We start from the raw sequence: 18,454 nt of genomic DNA, 5'->3' as shown, positions 1-18,454 counted from the left end.
TTAACTGACTACCATGTCAAAAAAGTAAAATAAAAAAGAATGTATTTATTTCAATCAGCACCAAATAATCCATCAGCAAACACAAATAAATTTTTAATACTCAAACACAAGCCTGTAAAAAAAAAAAAAAGAAAAAGTGAAAACAATTGAAGTCTGGAGAGACCCATAAGTTCGCATTGTTGGGCTTTCTGTCGGCACATCGTATTTGTTTTCTGTGCATAAATAATCAACAAAGTCAATGGGAGGGGCACACATAGATTTTTGGCAAACAGACAACTAAACAAAATATACGAGAATGTGAATTTTCTGTCTGCCAAGCCGAAAGAAACCAGATAAAAACGTTCAATAAAATCATAAAAACGGCAGCCAAATCCCTGGCAAACCCTAAGCAAACCAATGCAAACCAAACCAATTGCCAGACACGAAAGTTTAATGATACTTTTATGTCTTTTCGATTTAACAACTTCTCTATTATGGCTGTTCTTGCTGCTGCTGTTGTTATTTGATAAACAACAATATTAATGTAAACATGAAGGCCGGCCATAGTTCGACATTTTGGCAGACAAACAGCAAACGAGACAATTGTACAATTGAATGCACACAAAAATATTTTCTGGCAGCCAGACTTGTCGCTTGGCTGATTAGGCGGGCAAAATGAGAATAAACAATTCTTTTAAAATGGCGGTGGAAAACTTGTTTTAATTTGTAATTTAACAGTTTCGGGCTTTCAGTAAATTAGACTTGTACAACTACAATTTTATTGTGCTTTTAATACGTTAAACGGGCTTATTTATTTTTGTTGACACTCGTTTTTTTTTTATTGGGCAGTATACATAATATAATATTGGTTTGGAAATGATTCAAACAGCTTTAATATTTTTAGTGCTTGGTATGGTGAATTTATTGAACTTTAAACTAAAAATCGTGGCCCGCTCTTCCGATTGAAAAATACTGCGGCACCGATCTTAATGCCAAATGCCGAAACAGTTTGTGGGTGTGTGTTTGCGAGGGCTTATACAAAATTTACGTTACAAGTTTGTGTGGCCAGCTCTGGCCGTGTTGTTCTGGTCGTTGGCAACTCTGGCAATGACAACGCCGAACCGAACTACAACACTCTCTTCCCAGAACAATCCCGCAAGGATATGTTAGTGTGGGCGGATGGTGTGCGAAACTTGGAGTGGTTTTTGCGCTGTGGTTGCGCAATCGTCTGTGTTTTTGCTTTCGGCCGGCTTTTATTTTTCACATTTTTGCACTTGCTGTGGTCAAGGGTTGTGTCGGTGTTGCCAAAGTGTTGCCATATATTCTAAATATGTTGGTTCGCCCTTGTTGGCCAGTTGCGGCGGCAACCGTAAGAGTGGCCAAAACGACAGATAAACGCAAAACGGTCGAAAAGGCCACTTGGCAAACTAAACGCGTGATTTATGCCCCGACGATGATAAGAGACAGCAGGAGAGAGAAAAATGCCGAGAGTTAGCAGACAGCCAAGCAGGTGCAAAAAAAACGAAAATTAAAGGTATTTTCCCCTCAAAAACAAAGTTGTTTTGTCGACCGAAGCGTTGGTTGAAATTAAATTGTTGTTGAAAATTATGCAAAACTGTTTTGTCTTAGTGCATCATATTATATAATTAAGAGCATTATTTCATTGAATAGATAAAAGGAAAGTACAAAGTAGTGCATTTTATTCCTTCTTATAAATTCTCCTTAGAAATATTTTTTAAGTTTTATCAATCCGTTTATTTCCAACTCGCCTAAGACTCTACATTTTCTTTCATGGTTTCTTGGCCGGCAGTGGCATATCTTTAAGACACTTTAAGCTCGGCATTCTCTCATGTGAGACGCTGGCTCTCCCAGAGATTCGCATTCACATCTTGTGCCTGTCAAAGGAGCATAAATCTATTCAAAGTCTTTACGAAAAATCCAGACAAATGCCAGAGATTACAAAAAGATTTCGGCCCACATGATGCATGGGGCCTCGGGCAATGAGAGGGAGGTCCTTCGTGGCGAGGATCCATGTGTGTGCCGGTCTATCTGGCACCACAAATGTAACCGAGCGACGCACACAAAAACAATTAAAGCCTGATTAATAGTTGCAGCCCACATCCGCCAGCCGTTCCACCTTTCGCCAAGTTCTCTTGGCCCCAAATCCCAGCCCCACATCCACATCCTGCCACTGAGGCTGAGTTATGACTTTTGCTGGCTGTTTAGCATACTTTTAGGCTTCAGACATTGTTACCCAATGTGCGTCTATATATATGGTAAGTGTGTGTGCGTTGGTGTGTGACTGTGTGTGACTGTGTGTGTGCGGTCTTCCCTCGCGCATAAGTCAAATTGTTGTTAATTTCACAATGTTAACCCTTAAACCAAAATAGCAGCAGAGACATAACATAAATTCATTTGCATCCGCCCAAGGGCCCTCGCCCTCCATTCACCGCTCGCTCTCCGCGGAACGCAGTATAAATCATTAAATTTTAATGCTTCCCAGGAGATCAATGAACATGACCGCAAATTATACTGAAGCGTGCTTTCAGGCGCATAAAAAGATTTCCCTGCAAAAAAATGCATTTAATGCAAACAAAAAAAGCAATCATAAAAACTTTCTGGTTTGAAGTTGCAGTTTGTGCGGGTGTCTGCCTGTCTGTCCCTCTCCAGCTGGCAAAAGGCAAACATGGTAATGATATTGCACTGGATGACTGACTGTCTAGACTTTAAATGTGTTGAGTCATGCAGCGATTTAATGGGGAATAAGGCATATTTCTCGATTCAGTGTGCAGATAGATATAAAGGAAGTGCAATAAAAACACTGGTTTCGAAAAAAAGTGCTTACAGTCACAGTGTTCCACTTTTAAGAGTCAGTTTTAAGTTGTGCATATAATTTTCATTATCACATTGCCAACAATAATAAAACTATAATTTTTGACTCAAAATGCATATTTTTAATATGGTTCTTGTTGTCGGGACTTCCTTCTGCAAATGGCAGCGTAAACTGCACTTCCGGCGCCTTAAAGCATGCAGTTCAAAATGGAAGATGGCCAGCAAGCCGAGATTCTTGCGTATGCAAACGCACACCCGGATAGTAAATCAGAAAGTTCTCTAGTGCGAAATGGAGGAGAGCAAGCCCTCTCGTTCAGGCCACACTTCTAGATACTTATTTCGACGGCATCTGCAGACACGCCCTCTGCGAGGCACTCTTACCAGCGTATTTGACATGAGAAATCATAAACAAGTTGTGCAAACTTCTGCTCGCATACACAAAACTCCATTTTGCAACAGGAAGTCGCACGCACACAACCCAATCCACACAGACGTAGCTCAAAATGTATAAATTAAAATTTTCGCATCGCGCAGTGGCCACCAAATAGATGCGGCCCTGCTAAAAAGGGATAGAAAATCCAGAATTTGCACAGGGGCAAGAGCGGACACTCAAAAAAAAAAGAATGCATTTAAATTAAATTAAGTATTTTATTTATTGTAATAGCTTTAACCATCTTAAACCACTTAACCATTTAAATTGAATGGTAGACCCCGAACTTTTTTGCTCTCGTTTAAAATGTTTTCTTTGTGTGCTTAACAATTATGAGTCTCATTTTACGGGCATTTTACTTAACATACATAACACAACTATTTTATTCCTAAAATAAACCTATATATAATTGTAATTTTCTCTTCTTTTATTTTATGTAAATAATACATTTAATATTTTTAAGAAAATTTGTTTCTCTATTGTTTTTATAAGCTATATAAAATATCGTTTTAATGGTTGGCTTGACATTTCGGGGAAACTACTAGCCCTCATATCCCTTTCTTTCAATTTAATAATTCCCATTTGGTGTTTGTTGTTGCTAGAGTTGAGCCCGGTCCTTCGTGTGTCTGCGTATTTTGTTTATGCGTCTTACATAAATAGTTTTTCATATTTAAATATTAAAGTTTTTGTTATGCTGTGCATCTTCTTGGACAGGACTTTTCTGCCCCTTTGTCGACGACCGAGCTCCTCTTTCCTTATTATGTTTTCTGAATAACAATTAACTTCCGCTTTAAGTCGGGGCCTCGCAATCCTTCTGCTGCCGCATGGCGTATGTTTAATTTCCGGCATTGCGTATACGCCTAGTATTCATAAACGGCATTTAATTTCACACAATTCCGCATTAATTTCGAGAGATTTTCCCAGCTTTCGCAGTCAACTGGTATTTCCTCCATCTCCGACTGGAACACTTATTAATGCTGTGATTAATTGTCGTTGCTCAAGAACAATCAGAAAGGACAATTTGTTTTCACTGACAACAGACTGTCACCGAGCTGATAAGAGTATGAAATTCTTCTTGGTCTGCGGCAATTTGATATTCCGGGCAAAGGCTCGGGAAATATTTGGATTTGGCTCTCCGGGCATCAAAGCAAACACAGATTAAGGAAGGACCTCCTTGGCTCCTTTCCCAGAACCAAGCCACTGGCTTCGGCTGACAATTTGCGAATTCGAAAACTGCACAATGCAGACGAACGCCATCGCTCACCACACAAATCTGAAGGAATAACAATCTTTCGGGTTATAAAATTCAATTATGCATATTCCGAGGCACACGTGATAGTCGTACGAATGCAAACATCCTTGGCCACTTGGCCATATTGCTATGCAAATTCGGGAATATCTGGCTCAGCATTTGTTGCCAATTTTGTTTGCCTTTTCCTTGCCTTGCGGCCTCTCCTTGCGATTAGTGGACGAGCAGTTTGATTTTGCTTTAAGCCATGGTGGTTCCTGCCATTATCCTGCACTTGATTTGCTTAGACATTCACCTAAATAGTTTTCATAACTTAGGCAAAGGGCCAGCAGCTATTGTGGCCTTAATTGTTGGTTTATCCTCACTTTTGGGATTACTTAAGAGATTTATGAAAAATAAGTCACACGCAAGAGTTTGGTTAATTTTTTTGCAAATGAAAAAAGATTTAATAACTCTGATAAAGGAAACAGTTTTATGACAATGAGTCCCACTAAATCAGTTTAATTTCGCAGAAGCGCGGTCCCATATTTTCTGGCCTCGAGATACTTAACAAATTGTTTTTCTTTTGGACTTTCCCATTGCTCCGTTCTGATTGTTTTTTATTGCCCGCTTTGTCATCTGGTCGCGGGATGTCGACCGCCTACTTCCTTGTAGCCGGCCTGTTCTGCAACTTCCTGTTTCCGCCTGCCCCCTCCACCCAAAACCCAAACACCCCCTTTCTCCTTCCTCTTACGCGCTTCGCTGATGTGTAAATTAATGTCATTTTGGGCGCGATATTTTTCGGGTGTTTTTCCTTTGGTTTCTCGTATTTTTTTTTGTGTTTTGTGCCTTTTTCGGGTTCAGGGCTTCCTGCCATTTGCTTCGTGGCCTGATTGAATTTTTATGATGACGCGCTTTGGTTTGCCGCTTTGCATATTGTTTAGCACTCCCCTTTTCGGTTTTGCGGGGACGATGCGAAAACATAATTAAGGTGATTTTATGCAGACTCCTCCGTATGCCACTCATTATTATCTGTGTTCTCTACTCTTCTGCCGCTTTAATTGTTTTTAATTAATTTTTTATAACCAATGTTGGGCTGGGCGCTTTGGCCCAAGGCATTGGCACGTGGTAATTGCGGTGGAGCGCAGTCGGCGCATATTTTTCGCCTCTTTTGAGCCTCTTAGGCTGTTCCGGTGATTATTTTTTTCGGTTCATGTTAATTGCAAAACTTTTCCGACCCTCCACCGAAAACAGAAAACAGAGCAAAACCAAAAAAAAAAAACAACAAAAAAAAGCGAAACGCAGGGAGAACTATCAGAAAGACCCTTAACACTTATTCTGATTGTTGTTGCGCACTCGAAAAACAATGAAATGAAATTTGTACACTAAAGTTTTACTGCAGGCGCAAAACAGAACAGAGCAGAGCAGAACAGAACAGGCACAGAACGTATATGGCGGCGGGAGAAAACTCATTTAGTTAGCATAACAAAAGGCCAAGTTGGAGTCGGAGTTGCCGGGCGAGGCCTTAATAACCCACTAGCAAACACACTAATTTGCACTTGAGCCCAATAATGAGTGTGCCGACGAGTGGATGAGTAGCTGAGTGGCTGAGCGGGTGAGTGGGTGAGTGGGGTGATGGGAGATCAGCCCGGATTGGATTCCAAGTGGCCTGGTCTGTCTAGAAGTGATGTTCGAGTGCGTGTGTGCCAGTGCTCGGACTAATTTCTAATTTGAATGGTGATTTATGCAGTTTGAAAGGGGCTTTAGCCTGGCCAAAGTCGGGCTTATATCTGCTCCCCCCTTTCGCCGACAACCTGTTGAGCCGACCTGCAACTAATTTAATTTCCACAGGAGCTCGCACCGAAAACAAATCCAGGGGCCCATCCACCTTAACCCTTCGCTGCTAGAACAGATTTTGGGCTTAGCGCACAAAAATGAAATAAGCTCAAGGCGGTCGGCGTTGAAGGTTAATCTCCGTTTGCGGTCGCTTTCCATTAAATGCCCGTTTGGGGCGCAGAAATAAAAATGAGAATTATTACTGGAGCCCAAGGTGGAGGTCCCATAATAACCGTAAGCCGTCAGGAATTAGTTGCATTTTCATCATTTTCATTTCGGTTCGCCTTTCACGATTTCTAAAATGGAATGAAAGCGAAATGTGCTTTGTGGTTCGGTGAAAATGAAAAGGATACGGCTCAGGTCGTCGTGCCTCCTTTTTATTTTATTTTTTTTTCTTCCCGCTACCTTCTGGTATTTGTTGCCGCTTCTGCCATTGCTGCTGCTGCTGGCAGCCAAGATTTTCATGGCTAAATGAGATGGTTTTTGTGGTCGGATGAACTAAGAAATATGCTGATAGGAGAAGCGGGGAGCTGGCATGAATCTGACAGCTGTTGGCCTGGAAAAGTGGAATGTCAAAGGGTCCGAGCGAAGTAATGAAAAGGGAAATTTTTGAAAAGCGCCCATAGTTGGGGAATGTAGTTCAGGGTTTCGATTCAATGGCCCCCCGGAAAATATTTTATGGTGGTTATCCGCTACTGTTGTAGCTTAAATATTGGCTTGAAATTCACTAAAATGTGCACACTTACATTGAACTTGAGGTTTATCCAACATAAAATACTTTAAAGGAGATTGCTGTTTTACATATCATTTGGATTTATTTATTATATGTACCAATCAAAAATCATGATAACTTTTAACTACCAAACAAATTTAGAAGTTCAATCAACACCTAAAGTTTGGTAAGCGTTTTGGGACTGAGCATTTGGAAAATGTTAAAGCTTCCTAGCTATCTCTACCTTCATTAAGATCGGAAATTTTTGCTTGTCAAAGAAAACTCAGTCTAACATCCGAGCCCGCCAGGAGCAACTATTTATCCGTAAAATTTTCTGGCAAGCGGCAAAGAGTATGCTGCACTTTCTTGGGCAACTAAACAAGCTTAACAACTATTTTAATGATAAGTTTCCTATGCAATACCCAAACAAAGTGCAATTAAAAGTTTTCGGCAAGTCCAAGAATTTTCGCAACTAAAGCGAGCAGGCTTAACTTCGCCTTCTCCCATCTCGTTATATATTTGGATAATTAAAGCAAATTTATATATTTATACATATTTTTGGGAGTTCCAGGCAAATCATTTGGCCAATTGTTGGTGCGTGCAACCACTGGGTTCAACCGCTGGAACCATCGAACCACTGCGGTGCAACAGGACATTCGTTCGCATAAATGACAGGACATGTGGCCTCCTCGCTCCCTAACTCATTCGCCCTCTTCCGTGTGAATGCTTTTGTACTTTGCACTGCAATTTAGCAAATCGATTGGTCGCTCTGCCCACGCCATTCGATTTTTATGGCTTTCAAAAAGCCAGCGGACCCCAACAAATGACCTCCGCCCACTTCCCGTCCTGCGGACAGGACATGCAACGCAATAAAAAGCGCATGCCACTGCCTACCGACCCGAAGTCCCGCTCATAAAAAATCGCTAAACGGCAATAATAAAGCCGGCTATGGCAATAAAAACGCAGATAAAGTGAATATCGCTGTTGTCGCTGCGAAGGTGGAAGTCCCAGTACTCTTTCTTTCGAAAACAAGGCGCTTGTTTGCTTTTAAAGAAAAACGTTTACTGTGCCTTAGAAGAGAAGAATTTGTTTTTTAAATGAAGCTTTAAGTGATATCTCTGCAAGGCAGACATCCAGGTTTCAAGTATTTTTATCTTATATTTATTTATTATGAGAAAGATATAAGTAGTTTGCATAACACATAAAATCACTGCTTCCTAAAACCTATACAGTATACTTACTATTTAATAAAACAGAACAAAATTATGCTGCACAAATTAGCTTTGAAAGTTGCAACTCAGAACTGTGACGTTAATATGGCAATACTAAATGATATTCTGACAGTTAAAGCACTACACCTTTAAGTCAACATGCAATGACACTTACGAGTATTTCCCTTTTATTAGAAGATCAAAAGGCATTAATGTATGAGGGTGGGAGGTCGTGGCACCTGAAAAACAGGGAGCTATATGGTCTGTGGGGACCGCTTTGTACATTAGTGGTTAGCATTCGAAACTAATTTCGCATGAGGAACAGGTACGATGCGCACACATGATGGGATTTTCGTTTTTGGTTAGCAAACGACACGCGCAATTATTGCTCGACCATTTTATTTGATTGTGTGTCTGTGGGACTGGGACGGAAACGTGGCTCGAATTTGGCTCGTTTGATCTAAGCCACCTCGACAATTAAACAAATTGAATTGAGATCGATTTTTGGATGTGTAAAGTAAGTTTACTATAATTTTAACTGACCAGTGAAGTTAGTTTCGGGATCCTTTTAACAAAGCTATGTACACACTAACAACTTCAAGAAATTGTGAAGTAAAATGTATTTATCATATGTTCCTACTGAATCCTATTACTGATCTCCTAACCTTATTCTTAACACAGAAAAGCGAACTAAAATGGAGTCAAGTCATGCTCCACTTCCCTGATGATATATACCACATTGTCTAACCCCATTCCTTGGACGTTAGACCTAATATTTGCAATTTTCTTGTCCCACATTCGTGGAAAGCCGCTTGTGGGAGAATCATTGTCATTGCTTGGCCCAAATGCACGGAGCGCATTAATCAGCGAAGGAATCTGCTTCTGGCGGCAGCAAATTAGTTAAAAGCGAAATGCAAATGTCAAAGCGAGACAGCTGACTTGCCTAATTAGAAGCCAAGTGAAATAAAAATATTACACATACGCCATGTATGCAATTTTTCACTTTTTAATTTGCACCCAGGCAATGCGGTTGTGTGTGTGTGTGTGTGTGTATAAGTGGGAATAGGAGGCTGGCTTGAAAAGCTCGACTCTTGGCTGCATTTCAATTGACATGCCGAACGGCACGAGAGGGTAAAAAATACTGTTGCAAATGTTCTTGTTGCCGTTGTAATGCGCATTCGAAATGAGCACACGCATAAGAATTGAGGCCACACATTAATACACAGCAGTGGCGTACATTAAACTTTCAAAAGGACCTTTGGTTGATTAATGAATGTAATATTCAGGCACACTCTCCATGCGGGAGAAAAGTAAAATTTCCTTGTACAAATAAAAAAATGAGTTTACAACCTTATTAAAATACCTGTTACTATTGTGGGTAATTCTTTTTAAACAACTAGCCTTTGAAAAAACATTTTAAAGACACATCCCTCTGATATAATCCTCTATACGCCGCTGTTTCTTCCACACACTTGCCGAGGGCGGAGCAGGGCGAATGTTAATTTAGATGCCTCATCCAAAAACAGCAGCCAAATGCAGATTCAAATGGGCATACAGCAGCCGAGGGTTTTGGGCGCTGGCGACCATGTCGAGCCACGCCCTCCGGGAGAATCGGGGCCCGAAACTAAAACTGCAAGCCAAGCCAACCACAAAAACCTGCCATGCAGGATGCAGGTCCCGACAAAAGCCTCGACGCCGTCCTCATCAGCGCCAGGATTGCGGCCTCCGCGGCTGTAACTCTTTTCAAATAATAATTAACAATTTATTCCCCAAACAGAACACACACAGTCGAGTGTACGAATGGGGCTGACAGCGTTAGTCATATCATTAGAGGCAACGTGTTGCTGACTTTTTGAGGCCTGCCAGGCTTGAGGGAAATCATGCCAATGACGCACTGAGCGAAACTAATGAAAAACTAAGTGAAAATGCTGAATTAAAATATTAACAGTTTCCATTCGAAGTGGGTTGTGTCTCTTACATTGGTTTTCATTAAGTCTAAAATGTAGTGGTTTTTATGACAGGACATTCATATTTTCTGGTTACACATTCTTTTATTTTATCAATAAAAAAATAATTTAAAGTATCTCATAGTCATTTGGTTTAGTTAGTATATTAAAAATATTTTTAACGTGTAAAGAAATCCGACAGAGTGTAGGGAAAACTTTTTTGCCCTTCACTCTGAAAAAAAATTTTTCTCACAGGAACGCAGTTCAAAAACCACTAAAAATCACTTGGTTAGGATATGTTTGACTTGGAAATTATTTGATTTGTATCACTTCCCGAAACATTGTTAGGCACTTTTGTACTATTTTTTCCCCTTTTTTATTTCTACTTTTTTTTCCCAAAAAATAACACAACCCCGTGACAAGCGAGTGAGAAGTATTTCGTAATCGAGAGTCTAGCCTTACTTTTTCTAGCTAGCGCTGTTGACATTTTGTTCGTAGGCGCTCAGAAGTATGCAACTATATTTGTGTTTTTGCGGTTTCGCTTTGTATTTGTGCACTGCGCACACCAGCACACACCAACGCACACATTGACAGCCCGCCATTGAGCGGAGTCAAATGCATGTGCAGAACATTCCACGTCATGTCAAGCGGAAGTGAGTGTCTTTCATTTTTGTTTGCCCCTCGAAAACCCAGAATCGCAGAAACACATCCAACCGTCCGCCCACCGAGCCCTCCCCTTCATCCTGCCGCTTACTGTTAATTAAAAATGGGCGCCAAGGAAGGGGGCGGGGCTGGCAGTAACAGAAGCGAAAGATGAACGCGTCGTATGAGTATTTTAATTAGTTTGCATAATTATGTTCGCTCCCTGGTCCTTGTGCTACCCACACACTCCCACACGCACAAACACACACACACACACATAATATATCCACCTATAGGTCCTTGGTGGCCACAACACAAAGTTACGAATTCCTTTTCTTTCTTTCATCACCGCCCCGAAAAACCTTTTCATCTACCGCGTTTTATGAAGGTTTAACAACTTTTTGATACAAATTTGCATGCCTACATATAAGAGAGAAGGCGGCTTGATGTTTGAGTCCAAGGGCATTGCATTGTAAGTCTCAGGGTTCAGATGCACTTAGAAAAAATATTAAGGGAAATCAATTAAACTTAAAAAGAAACTATTTTAAATTTACATATATTACATGTTTATTGTCTTTTACACGTAATAGATTACAATATATAGAGCAAACAATTCAATGTTTTGTCCGTGTGTATCTGTTTTTTATGGGAAAGTTTATTGATGTTTGTCATACAATTCCCCCCTGCAGTTTACATTGCCAGCAATGAGCAGTTTTTATGGTCTCCCTATCTGGTCTGGTCCACTTTTCCCACTCTCCGTAAGTGAATTTCCATGATGCCCTTCATAAAATGGAAGGGACTCGCCCACTATATATTTGTAAGGCCTTATTTTTGTGCACGGTAGCAGAATATTTACTTACATCGAGTGCTCCAAGCAGGAAAATATCAATTAAAGAAAATTGAGGGAATCGGAGTTTAATTTCAATCTCGGAGGAAATTTTTACAAAGATCGTGATTGGAATGCAATGTAACTATAATATACTCAGCGGTGTAATTAAAGTTAGTGATTAAAGTGCGGGCTTATCTTTCTGTTATCTTTGCAATATTAAGACTTCATAAATTGGTTCCCACTTTATGCAATTTAAATAAAACCCTTAACACTGGAATTTTCACTTATCGATAAATAAATTAAACAAACAACCCTCTTAAAACATATTTATCAAACTGCATAAAATTATATGCATTTTGTGTAATCGTCCCAGTGGCATATTAAATATTTTCAATGGCCCGCACACTGCAGTACATTGGCAACTATAAAGGTTTATTCATAAAAGCATATGCCCGGTTTACACGCGAGTTGTCAAAGTAGCAGGAACAAAAACAATTAAAATATTAAACAATTGACAGCAAACACATACAATTATTATAAACACCAACAACCAGAAAGGGAAAAAATATTTTATGAAATACCAAACAAATATCTAGAAAAAACCTTTGCTTTAACATTTTAGCAATTAACATTCGCAAACAGATTATGCGATAAAATGAGCATAAATAATGCAAGGGAAAATGACGGACAAATAATATGCTGTGATAGGAAGAGAAAAAACAATTTTGTGACTGGAGTTTTTTGTCTGTGTGCCACATAATTAATAGAGCGTAACAAATGACAATAAAATACCTTTGACAAATTATTCAAATGCGGCTAAAATATTCAGAAAAATCGCTTCGCAAATCCGAAATGGTAAAGACAATTAGGAAATGAGTGGAAAAATAATATTTGCTCAAATTATACATGCGAAGGGAAGATATGTCACAAACTGCTGGCAAATCGATAAATGAAATATTTCAAAGCTAATTTTCATGCCAGACAGCTTTTCACCTCTGTAGACAATTGCATGCATAAATGTATACAAATGATTGATTAAAAAATCTGTGAAACAATGTAACATGTCCCTTTTTTAACCTGTACATTAATTTTTTATGTAATTAAATTTTAATTGATAGTCTAATAAGTTTTGTGGTTACGAACTCGGCTTTGTATTTTTCATCTTTTCCGGCTGAAAATTACAAAGTACTTTAGTCTTTTGTTAGGGGGACACATTTTATTCGTTTCGCGAATTCATTTCTTCAATATCAAAAATGTGTTTGATTAGAATTTTTACGCATTTGTTGTTCCTGACAAATTGACAAAAATACGGACACCTTGACAACGAAAGAAAAGTAATTTTCCCATAGTCACATAGTCAAAATTGAACAGCTCACAAGATAAATGAAATATCGACAGTCGAAAAACATAAAAAATATATCAGGCAATTGTTTTCTCCTATTTTTCGCCGCTGTCAATATTAAACTGAATTGTCATTGTACAGCGATGAGGATGGAGGATATGCGAACTAGTCAGCCTCTTTGATCTTGATGACGTAGACGTTGATGATGACGATGCGGCGCAATTTCTCAATAACAATTTCAACACCATCAATTTATTGCTGTTTGTCCTTCCGTTCGATGGGTTTTTTGTTGTTCTGCGCTCGAGTTGCCATTTGTCAGATCCTTAAGGAACACAATAGAAAATTGATACATATGTTGTCATGTGACCCCAAATATTTGTCACTGCTCCTAAAGGATAGGTTGATTGGCACTGAGAGAGAAGATTGGTTGAATATATAAAAATGTGCAGAATGACCGATCAATTGAATAGTAAAATTACTAATGAAAGCGTATATAATTTTTCAACAAATGCTTTCGAACTTGCAGCCAACATCATCCTTTTCCAATATGTTAAAGTTAATCGGGAGCTTACGATGCCTAATGACTGGTGACTACTTTCTAGACGCTCGATGCTTAAGTTTATACTGTTGTTCAGCTCAAAGATTCCATCACCTTGGCACATCGCAGCAGCTTGCAGCACGCATAAAAGGTTGCAACTTGCTTGCAGTTTGTTGCAAAAAGCCGGGCGATGATGATGAAGAGGTCGACGTGCTGCGAGCTGAGTGAATCAAGCGGCGTCCTGACGATGAACAGGAATATGGTTTATGGAGGAGGTCCTGGGGGGAAGCTGGAAAAGTTGCCAGTTTCGAGTTTCACTTTCGTGCCCAAGTGATTTGCGTGAAAGTGGCGTGTACGTAGGTGTGTGTGTGTGAGCTACCTTGCGGTGCACATAACAGTTAAGTAATGTCTTAAAACTTCAGCCATGAACAAGGTAAAAGTAGGACCCGCCCAGCCCACTGCCCGGCCGCAACTCACACACAACAAATGTGCAAATTATGCAGCCTCCGGTAAAGTGCTTCAATGAGCGGGCGTTGCCTAAGCTACTTTCACCGCAAACTTTATTAGTTGGCCTCACCTTTCTGGCTTTCCATTATACGTTTTATGCATCCCGAAAAAAGTTTACCCCGGCTTTCCAACGGTAAAGTTAATCAATTTCCTAGCTAGCCAGAGCAAGGTTTAAATATTTAATACTTGCCACATAGTCGAAGCAAATTTTCAAAAGAACACATGCTTTTTTTCTTCCCTCCATCAAGTTGTAATTAGCCAGCAAGTTACCTTAATTACAACTATTTTCATTTTGTTTTTTTTTTAACAAATTATTCAATAGAAAATAAATATCAAGGATGGTTCGGTTTGGCTAAAAGTTTGCAGCCAAAGTTAAAACTTTTTTTAGGTTCATTAAATACAAATAAAAAGAAAAACAAGAAGGGAAAATGTTCTTCATTCTGAAGTAAACATATATTTTTTTAAAGAAACTTTTACGGCTTAATAAGGGGTTGTCCTTTAAATAATTTAATTTATATATCTTTAAGTGAAGAATTTTTTAAAGTATGAAATCTCAAACTATTACTCTTTTTATAAAAGCCTCCTGATAAATACCCGATAAACATGGTTAGAAGGTAGATAAAGTATACTATCCTCACCAACTCTTAAGATAAACGAAATTTCTTTAGAATCAAGAGATTCCTCTAGTTGTCGTTTTTCGCTGCCAGAGCTTGCAAAAAACGCAAGAAAGTCGCCAAACGGACAAAAAGGAAACAACTTTTGCTATAAAGCGTGTCCTGTGGCAAATTCCTTTACGCCCTACACACACACACATACACATCCAAAACCCGGGCATAATTGCAGTGGCGGATCCAGAGACGATTCTTGGGGGGGGAAATTGAACTTATTCTTCGATTTGGGGTTCAAACTTATTATTGCGAGAGAAATACAGTACAAATTATAAAACAAAAATTATCCATCCCAATTTTTTGGTAAACAAAGTGGTTATATTTGAAAAGTCAACCATAGCAAACAAGTAAAATTTTCAGGTTCTGTGGTTCCAAGGGGGGAAATTTCCCTAATTTCCCCCCCGTGGATCCGCCACTGATAATTGCAGTATTCTCTTTTCTTCAGCTGCCGATTTTTTGCTCCTTTTTCACGTTCCGCTTTCAACGAATTAAATGGCATGAAATTAAAAGTTACTACGAGAAATTTTTGTGCTGCATTTGCAGGAAAACGTGAGAAATTATAAGTACAAAAGCGTGGAAATAAAAAGGAGGAAGCGCGAAAACATGCGAACCGAAAAAAGAGATGAAGGTATAGAGCCAAGGGAAAGAGCAAAGAAAGAATGGTGAAATATGAAAGTAAGTCTGGCCATGGAAATGGAAAATGGGAAATGGGAAACAGTTGAAAGACAACAGGCAAATCTACTTAAATATCCCAGCGAATAGTAAGCCTTTCTTTGCTGTTTCATTCTTTGTGAATTATTCGTTTGGCCCTTCGTGGGGTTCCCCCTTCTGTGGGGATTCCCTTTGTGCCTCGGTTAAGTCCGTTTTGTGTTTTGTTCATCCTTCCTCCTCCGAATGGAACATTATGCAAGTTATTTTCGCAACCTTGTGGAAAAATATGAAATCAGCGAAATATATTTATGACTTATTTTGTCCAAAGGACAAAAGGACCCGCGAACGAGAAAAACCCAGAAACCACGAAAAGGCCAAAGCACAAGTAAATAACTGTTGGTGTTGTGTAGCTTAGTGAAATCTTAGATACATAAAAAAGAAAGTTGATAGGGCTTACAAGTATAAAAAGAAGAATAAAAATTAGCTATGATTTCTAAAATCCAGACGAAGATTATTTTTCTTCAAATATTTTGTCCAATTTTGGATCATTTAATTGAAAGTAATTTTCTTAAAACAAATTCAGTTTATCGTTAAGCGTCCTATTAAAAATTTGTGTCAGCTGACAATGTGTGCACATCGAAAACTTTTTTGTGCAAAAAACTTGTTTATACACGACCCTTTTACAATAGATTTTAATACCCTTCTAAACGAAAAAGGGCAGTGGCCTATCAAAACCAGTTTGTGGCATAAAAAATAATTATTCTTTGATCGTTTGTGAAGAGTGACAAATTCATTATTGCATTATAAATAAACATTAATTACCTTCTTTGTGTATTCATTTTGATATATCACAATTCCATGTTTAAAAAAGGGGATTCAAACGTTTCATTCCCATTTGCGATTGTTTATTCGGTCTCCTCTTGTGTGGGGAGCCTGAATAAAATTTTTTTCAATCATTTACTGATAGACATTTGTTTTTGCTACCCTTGTTGCGGTGGTTTTTTGCTACTTCAGAAGCTGCCATATAGTTTAAAGTGTTGTAAATATTTGCGTTACAACAATGTTTGCACTTGGTTTGAAATTTGCAACCATTTTTTATGAAGCTCTGCTCCATTTTTTCCCCCCATAGATGGAATGATTTGGGTATTTTCTATATGTTTATTTATTGTTTTTCTGTTGGATTCCGACGTGGATTTAGTGGGCGATATTTTGTTTAGCCCATTTAACAAATATTTGACGAGCAGCGCGGCCGAATCGTATAAAAGTAATTGCTCTCAATAGAACATGGAATATTTACGAATCGAAATGTCAAACTTAAGTTGGAGCTCTAGCAGTTTAATTTCATTGAAGCCTGCGCAGCACAAGGAGGCTCCTTGGCCTGGCCTAATTGAATTTTCACTAATCCAATAGATTAAGGGGCAGCAGCAAGAGTTGCTCCGCAGTTGCTTGTAATGCAATGCAGAAACAATAACAAAATTATGCCGGCCAACAGAAGGAGCGGCTGACAGGGCTGAGGACATCCTCAGAGACTTGCAGGATGATCTCGAAAGTGCATGGCAAGTATGGCCAAGTTGGGAAAACAGCCGACACTTTGTCCCCAAGAAGTGGCTTCGTTTTTCCTTGGCACGCCACTTCCCATCTTGGCTATGTTTTTCCATTACAAAAATTTAATTAGCTGCGAAAAAGACGCTCTTTACCATCGCGAATTTAAATCATGCATAAATTAGCAAATTCTCCACACTCCCATACACATCCGCATTTGCTTAGCGCAACTTCAGGCGCCATAACTAATTATATGTTGACATGACATTTATTTGACTTGCATAAATTAGTCAATTAGTTGATGAACGTTAATTAAGTTTTTGGAACATCGCACGCAAGGTGTTAAGCGGGGCGGCTGGGAAAATTGGGATTTATTTGAGGCAGGAAACGAGATGCTTGGAAATCAAAGTGACAAATAATCATAACTTCTTCTGGTCTTGAACTCGTATTTAAGTGAGAGGACTTGGATTGACTTTAACTAACAGAACACTTTTTGAAAATGCAATAGATACAAGTATTCTTAGTTTTTTGTTCATACCTATTTCTTTAGCCCGATTTGAGTTCACCTTTTGCACTTTACTTTCAGCCAAGCTAAGTCGTCCACTTGACCATTTGGCAGCGGCACCTCCTTGGCTGAGAGCAGTCGGCCGTCAGCAGCTGGACGAATCCTTGAAGCGTAAAAAATAAAGAAGAAAATTCGGGGGAGAGTTGAATGGTTGCAGATAGTGTGCTTGCCGTACATTTTATCGCTTGCACTCAACGGAAAGGTGAATGACGATGGACGCTTCAAATTTTCGACACATTGTGGCTCCCATCTCTGTGATAGAGTGTGTGCGTGTGTTTGTGTGTGTGTCGAGGGCGAGTTGCACATGGCGTATACGCAATAAAAGAGCGACACTCAAAGCCGTGGTCGTGTGAGGGTCTTTCCCCTCCCGACCCTTGTCATCATTAGATTAGAGTGCAGCAAGCTCAGCGGAAGAGAAAGAGAGATGGATGAAAGACAGAGAAGACGTGTGCACTGACAAAAATTTAATGTAGTTGGAAAGCAATTAGTATCACTCTTTTGAGATTGATTTTCATTGCTGTTTAAAGTTAGGCCAAAAGATTTCAAACATTTATTTGCGTGTATACATTAATGTTTTTTATTTTTAAAATATTTATTTTGATATTAGCAATGACATACATTTCAATAAAATAAAATGTAAAGTTAAACCGATTTTTTGTTTGAATTAAGAATAATGTTGCACCCAAGAACTCCTATTTGATTTCAAAGTGTAAAGGATTCATGCACACATCGAGGCGGAGAGACAAAAATTAAACTATGGGGCGTTGCCTTGTTAGGATGTGCGTTAAATTGTAAAACACGAGAGTGGGCGAGGGAGCGGAAGGGGGAGGGGGAGGTGGAGGGCGATGTGTAGGGAAGTATTCCAGGGGAGGAGGTCCTGGTAAGGGACTGCGCCCAGCTGGCCAGTGTTATCCTGGCTGTCATGCTGTGGCCAACTCTCGTTTATTTTGCGTATTAGACGCTGCTATTTTGTGCTTATTGTCGCCAGTGCCCCCC

The sequence above is a fragment of the Drosophila ficusphila genome, unplaced genomic scaffold (assembly GCF_018152265.1).
Source record: "Drosophila ficusphila isolate 14025-0441.05 unplaced genomic scaffold, ASM1815226v1 contig_436, whole genome shotgun sequence".
Lineage (NCBI taxonomy): Eukaryota > Metazoa > Arthropoda > Insecta > Diptera > Drosophilidae > Drosophila > Drosophila ficusphila.
The sequence above is the reverse complement of the archived record's forward strand: the minus strand, read 5'-3'. Positions refer to the sequence as shown.